Below are 7,587 nucleotides of genomic sequence, written 5' to 3' on the forward strand. Positions count from 1 at the left end.
GCAGCAAAAAAAACGTCAGTACGAATTCAAAATTAGATAGGCACTGTAATCAAATCATTACAGAAATGGACATAAGCGGATCAAAAATATTTTTTGTGTACAATATCCAGACACATCAATGAATAACTCAGCACAATTCCAAGACATTACGTGAACGTTTGCAGTCCATTCAGACTCTTGACTTCAGTATCTAGTGTGACCATCACGAGCGGCAATAACTGCATCACAGCGTCTATGCATGGAGTGCACCAATCGATTGATGAGGCCATTGACACATGGAACCACACTCTGAGAAAGGCCTGGCGCAATAAATCGGCCGTGTTCGGCCTTGGTATGATATTATTCAGTCTCCACTGAATTTCATCCCAACGATGTTCAATTGGGTTTAAATCAGGACTAAGGGCTGGCCACTGCATAATGTTGACACCGTTCTGCTGTAGGAAGTCCCGTGTAGCTCTGGCAGTATGGGCCCGGGCGTTATCATGCTGGAAAATGATGTTCCGGTGACGGGTCTGAGAGCTTGGTCGATGTAGCGCACCGCTGTGATGCCGCCTCCTCCCTGGACCAAAGTTCTGGAACACCACAGGACCCACCCTCTTGTTCAGGCCTATTCCACCCCATACCATGATGCTTGCACCTCCCCATGAGTCTCTTTCCATAACACATTGGTCTGAGTAACGCTGGCCACGTCGTCGCCATATTCTTGTTCTGCCATCTGCAGTTGATACGCAGTACCGACTCTCATTTGTGAACAGAACAGTTCTCCATTGCCTGTATCGCCAGTTTTGGTGTTGTAGGGCAAACTGTCGACGTTCATGCCGATGACGAGGGGTGAGGATAGGTCCACGGTAAGGTCTACGGCAATTGAGGTTCCCGCTGTTAAGACGTCGGCGTACTGTATCAGTACTGATTGGTCTTCCGTGTGTCACACTGTCTGGCGTGCTGTTTCGGATGCCTGCATGAAGGGATTCTGTACATGCTGTCGCACAACATGGCGGTCTTGTCGTCTTGTGGTCACCCTTGGTCTGCCAGTACGGGGGCGATCATTTGTGGTGTTGGTGGCCCGGAAACGTTGCTGCTGCCTGTAGATGGTCCGAACGTTGACCTGGAAGTGATTGGCAACGGCTTGTGCAGTGTGGCCAGTTTCAAGCTTCAAGTTTTCCTAGCGCCTGGTTCCTCTGAGCTGTCGTGACCGCCTCCGTGGTGTAGTGGTTAGAGCGTCCGCCCGAAGAGCGGAAGGTCGCGGGTTCGATCCCCGACCGCGTCATACGAAAAGACGTTAAAATATGGTACTTGTTGGTCCCCGCCTGGCGCTCGGCATCAATGGGTACAACAAGGACTGGTCGGCTCGGAGTCAGTATAATGTGTCTGAGTGGGGTATTCATGCTTCCTGCGGCATGGTATCTCAGTGGGCTAGCACTATAAAACCAGCATAAGTCTGGGCTAGTACAAGCAGCCGCACATACACATACACACGCATGCACGTCGTCATATGAGCGAAATATTCTCAAGCACGACGTTAAACCCAATTTCACCTCACCTCACCTCACCTCACCTCACCTCTGAGCTGTCGCGAGTCGCGGCATCCTGCTGACGTTGTAATGTGAATGTTTCATCCAGGTGTGGGGGAGGGATGCATTTTATAGGGCTGGTCCTTGTGAACAGCACGTGCAGCATGAGTTGCATGAAAAACATGGAGAACACCGTACCATCTACGAGATCAGGTTGCGTTTTTGAGACCATTTCCCTGAGTTTGGGAAGGAATGTCTTTGCACAGGTATAGTTGGAGATGTTGTCAAAAATGTACAATCAAAACATTAAATGAGTTTACAGTTATCCGTTTCTGCGAATAAAAATTCGAAACTAACGTTTCTTTTGCAGCCTAGTATATATTTCCCTCGTTGCATATGTTGTTCAAATGTGTTGGGTTGTTTTCTTTAACTGTGCAAAAAACTAACTATGTGGATTCTTCACAGAATCTACAGTGAAGTGAAATGCCACCTTTAACTTACCCAACACAGCGTTATATAGACAGAGTTATACTGTTTCGAAGGTGTAATTGTCTACAGCTATCCGCCAATTCAGCGACGTTTCAAGTAGACCAGGGCCCCGTTCCTGAAAGCGATCGTAGCGCAAAGTTGATCGTAACTCCCATACTTTAACATAGACTTACGACTGTTGTAGCGCTACGATCGCTTTGAGGAACGGGGTCCAGAACTAGAAGCATGTGAGTGAGTGAGTTTGGTTTTACGTCACTTCTAGCAATATTCCAGCAGTATCACGGTGGGGGATACCAGAAATGGGCTTTACACATTGTACCCATGTGGGGAATCGAACCCGGGTCCTCGACGAACGAATGCTTAAACCACTAGGTTACTCCCTCGCCCCACTAGAAGCATGTATCGTCTATTCGCTCTTTGACACAAATGAGTATTTGCTTTGTGTTTAGACACAGGGGGAAGGCTGTCTCCTAGTCGGGGTGGGGAGGGGTAGTCTGTTGTCGAAAATACTGGGGGGAAACTTTTAATGGAAGTTTTTAAAGGAAACGTTCAATATACTTGTGACAATGTGTCGTGAGTCATACCTAACCGTAAGCCATGAAACAAACACTAAAATAACACCCCTTGTTACGACGTAAATTGTAATAAAAACGCAAATTGTAATACTTGCAGCAAATTGTAATAAACCTGACGTAAATTGTAATAAAAACGTAAATTGTAATATAAATTGACGTAAATTGTAATACGCAAATTGTAATAAAAATTGACGTAAATTGTAATACTTTTCGTTGCGGTAAAATGTAATAAATATTTACGTAAATTGTAACAACAGTTTTAATCACTCGTGAATACGCGGGTGTTTGTTTTTCGTTGCATTTCATACATCAAATAAGCTTGTTAGCGCGATAACTCAAGAAAGAAATGGTGGATTTTGTTCAAGTTTGGTACCAAGGTATATTGGTGAGATTCACCGACATAAGTGAAATGGAGTGACCTTGAGATAATTTTCAAGGTCACAGCAAAAATCTGAGGGTTTTGCCAATATAAAGATTGTTAGCGCGATAATTGAAGAATTAATTGACAAATCTTAGCTAAATGACGAAAATGATATTCGTCCTGATATATACTCAATATAAACTGTCCTCTGTATCATGTCTTTTCGCAAATATCTTTTGAGGTTTTAATATGTATACATATAAAGTGGGGGTGGGTTTCTAACGGGTATATCTAACACACTTGCATGCATGTAGAGTCGGAGAGGTGGGTGGGTGTTCTAACGGGTATAACTACGAGGGGCGTTCAAATAGTAGTCAGCCTCACCTAGAATATGATACAAATGCAGCTGTTTTTATGTTTTATTTTTCTACATATTATCTGTCAGCCTCAAGCAAATTGGTTTTGCTATGTTGCAGCCTCACGATCCCCATTTTGTGAGACTTTGTATCTTGGCTTGGTACTCCCATAAAACGTAAAATCTGCAATAAAATGCATCTCAAACTTCAGGAAACAAAATATGCTAAGTTTGAGATTGGTAGAAGTCGTCTAGACTCAAACTTAGATATTAAACTGCACAAAAAAGCAATTTGAAACTACAATCGCTTGTTCAAATGAATCCCCATTCGGTTTACTGAAAGAACTCGAGAAAGAAATGATGGATTTTGTTCAAATTTGGTACCAAGGTTTATTGACTGGAGATTGGAGATTTACCGACACCACTTGAATTCTGTGACATTGAGGTCATTTTAAAGGTCTCAGCGAAGGTGTAACAGTTTTGCACATGCCAAGCTTGGTAGCCGCGAACTCAGGAAAGTATTAATAGATTTTGATCCAATTTTATATCAAGGTGTATTGGCGGGATTCCCCCAACACCAATTGATTGGGAAACTTGTGCTCATTTTAAGTTCACAGTGAAAAGTGTTTTGCACATGTCTAACTTTTTAGTGCGAAAGTACAAGACAGAATTAATATGTTTTGCTTAATGGTAGTACCAAGATGCGTTGGGAGTATCGTCTAACGCCAGCCGAATTCAGTGACCTTCGGATTATTTTCAAGGTCACAGCGAGTATTCTTGGATATCTCCAAACCTAATGGATGGAATTTGTTTGCATTTTGGGAGCACCTTTAGAATACAGCACCACAACTTCTCGTGAGGACGATCTCTGCCGTTTGTGAGAACCCGTCGGACGCGAACCCGACTGAGCTACGTCCACACTGTTGCGCAATGTGCAAATTTATCGAGTCATTCCTGTGACGTCACGGAAATGAACCGAAAAAGTGGCGAATAGGTCACGGACAATTACGAATGCTACGGGTAGACTTGGTGTCTCGTCGGACAATTGCCAAATGGATCCGATGCCATTTGGCACACTCGTCCCATTCCGTAAATCTACAAATTAGCGTGTGGCGTGGAATGAGCCGATATGCCTCAAACTGAAAAGGGTTGTTGACGTCAGGCGTCAGACGTAGATTTCACAGCGCATGCATGAATGACGCGCTTTTATATAAATCGGTGATTTTTGACAGAAAAGGGATGTAGGGAACACTGTAAGGATAATGTGGATCGCACTAAAGAACGAGGGAGACATGGGAAGGTGTAGTGACGGCACTCGGATGAGTTTACAAAATTTATGTTGCGTGTGAAAGAGGCTTGAGTGCAAATTCCAGACCAATTTCCATTAGCCCAAAATTTCTACATTAAACCATTTCATAATTTACTTTCGACGTATTTGGTTTCCCGTTTTTGTGAGAAAAAAAAGTATTAAAATGCAAAAAGGAAAAACAACAAATGGCACTCACGTATTACACCGGACATGCACCTACTATATTGGATTAGGTCTCCAACCCTAACCCTAACCCTAACCCTAAACCCTAAACCATTTGCACTAACCCTAACCCAAACCCCTTGAAATAATCCTAATAAATAGAATGCATTGACCGAACCACCGGACATGTACCTACTATATTGCATTAGGTCCCCAACCCTAAACCCTAACCCTAGTCCTAGCCCTAGTCCTAGCCCTAGCCCTATCCCTTGAATTAATCCTAATAAATAGAATGCATTGACCGAACCGGCACAAACACGACTGACGTGTCTAGTGTAATGCATTATTACCGCTTCGAAAAATAAAATACTAATAAAACACTTTTCTATGTAATGGTGCAAATTACTGAATGACAAAAATAGATATGTAAATTAAAAAAATACAAAATACAAATTACGCAAAACATAACACCTCAGCAGCCCGTAATACAAATAAATATGAGCGTATTAGTGAAAAAAGAAAAATATTTCAAACTGGTGCTTGCAAAATATTGCGCATCCGCCGGTATACAACTACTGGAAACTCTCAACATCGTTGGGCTTATGCAATGACATAGCTCTTAGAGATGAAACACCAGTGAGCGGAGCTTATACGCACTCGCTGAGCCAGACAACCGTGTTGCCATGCAGGCGTCATAGGGCATTGTTTCGAGAACATGCTTTCGAACAAAATCACATAACATTACGTAAAAGGGTATTATGACGTATTTCTAAAGTTTGTGGTGCTGTATTCTAAAGGTAGGCCGCATTTTGTATCAAGACATCAGATGGCAGTTTCGGTAACGTTTACATAATTTTCAGTGTTAGCATATGGTTTCTATAATTCCATGTTAATTCTACAAGCTGTGAACAAGACTATGTGAACGATACTGAGTCTACTCATATAACAGGTGTAGCCCCCGACATATTGGATGCCCCAATAAGTAGAGATGAAATACTTAACAGTATACAACATCTAAAGTGTAATAAGTCACCAGGATTAGACAACATCCTCCCGGAATTTTTCAAACATTCATCTGATCTTTTACTTCCATATCTTGAGCTTATTTTCAATATTGTCCTCGACACTGGGAACTTCCCTGAATCTTGGTCAGTTGGCATTCTTGTTCCAGTCTATAAACAGGGTGACCCTAAAGATAGCAATAACTACCGTGGAATAACTGTACTTGGCAAGTTATTTACTTACATTATCAACAAAAGATTAGTTAAATGGACTGACGTCATGGATCAGATATACGAGGGTCAAGCGGGCTTTAGGGAGGGATATACAACAACAGATAATATCTTTATACTGTATAGCCTAATACAAAGATACCTCAGCTCAAAAGGTGGAAAGTTCTACGCACTATTCGTTGATTTTGCAAAGGCTTTCGATTCTGTGCAGCGGGATAAACTATGGAGACTTCTACAATCGCACGGTCTTAGTAGTAAAATGAATAAAATGTTGAAGAGTATATACGAAAATGTTAAAGTGTGTGTAAGGAATCAGCATGACTTATCTGAACCTTTCATTAGTGAACTAGGTGTTAGACAAGGCTGTATTTTAAGCCCTTTCCTTTTTACGTTTTTCATTAATGAATTAGCAATACAAATATGTGACACATGTACGAATGGGATTCAACTACACCCAGATACAATACAACTATTTCTGTTACTCTTTGCCGATGATATTGTACTATTCTCTAGTACTGTTAGCGGTTTACAGAAACAAATAGATGAATTAGACACATTTTCTGACCAATATAAATTGTGTGTAAACAGAGACAAAACCAAAATTATCGTCTTTAAGAAAGGTGGAAAACTCTCTAAGTTAGAAAAATGGTATTATAAAGGGCAACTACTCAAAACTACCAGTGTTTATAAGTATCTTGGTGTCTATTTTTGTAATAGCCTTTCCAGGTCCAAACACACAAAACAAGCGTCAGCACAAGCCTTGAAAATCCTAATCGGTGTTTGTAAAAATATGAGATCGTTGGGTGAAATGTCCTTTAACACATTCTTTAAAATATTCGATATGAAGATAAGTCCAATACTTCTATATGGCTCTGAAATATGGGGATTACAACAATATGACAGTATTGAAAGAGTTCATTTATATGCATGCAAAAAGTTTCTTGGAGTAAAACCGAACACATGTAATAGGATGGTTTACGGAGAATTAGGTAGATTCCCCTTGTTTATATACTCTTCCATTAAAGCCATAAAGTATTGGGTAAGATTACTGCATATGCCATGCCATAGGTTTCCGAAAAATGTTATGATATGATGAAATTGTATGACGAAAATGGGAAAAGGAATTGGGTGAGTGATATTAGGAGTTGTTGTACAAAACTGGTTATGGTTATGTGTGGTGTGATCACAATGTTCAGTTGCATACCAATTTTATCATATCATTTACACAAAGAATGAAAGATATCTATTTCCAGTCTTGGTCGGAATCACTACTTCTATCCACAAAATGTTTATACTATAACCAATGGAAATCGGACATACGTTTTGAAGACTATTTAGCAAAAATCGGCGTAAAGAAGTTCCGTATAGCTCTCTCGTTTTCGTTGCTCTTCCCATGAATTATTTATTGAAACTGGCAGGTATGCAGGTATACAAAGAGAAATCAGAATATGTCAGTTATTTAATATGAGTACTGTTGAGGATGAACTACATTTTCTTCTAATCTGTCCTGTTTATACGACTCTACGAACAAAATACCTAAAGCCATACTATTATAAGCATCCAAGTGTAAGAACATTAATTTCACTATTAACA

This window comes from Haliotis rubra, unplaced genomic scaffold (genome assembly GCF_003918875.1).
Source record: "Haliotis rubra isolate DU_JTF1 unplaced genomic scaffold, ASM391887v1 Scf775, whole genome shotgun sequence".
Taxonomy (NCBI): Eukaryota; Metazoa; Mollusca; class Gastropoda; order Lepetellida; family Haliotidae; genus Haliotis; species Haliotis rubra.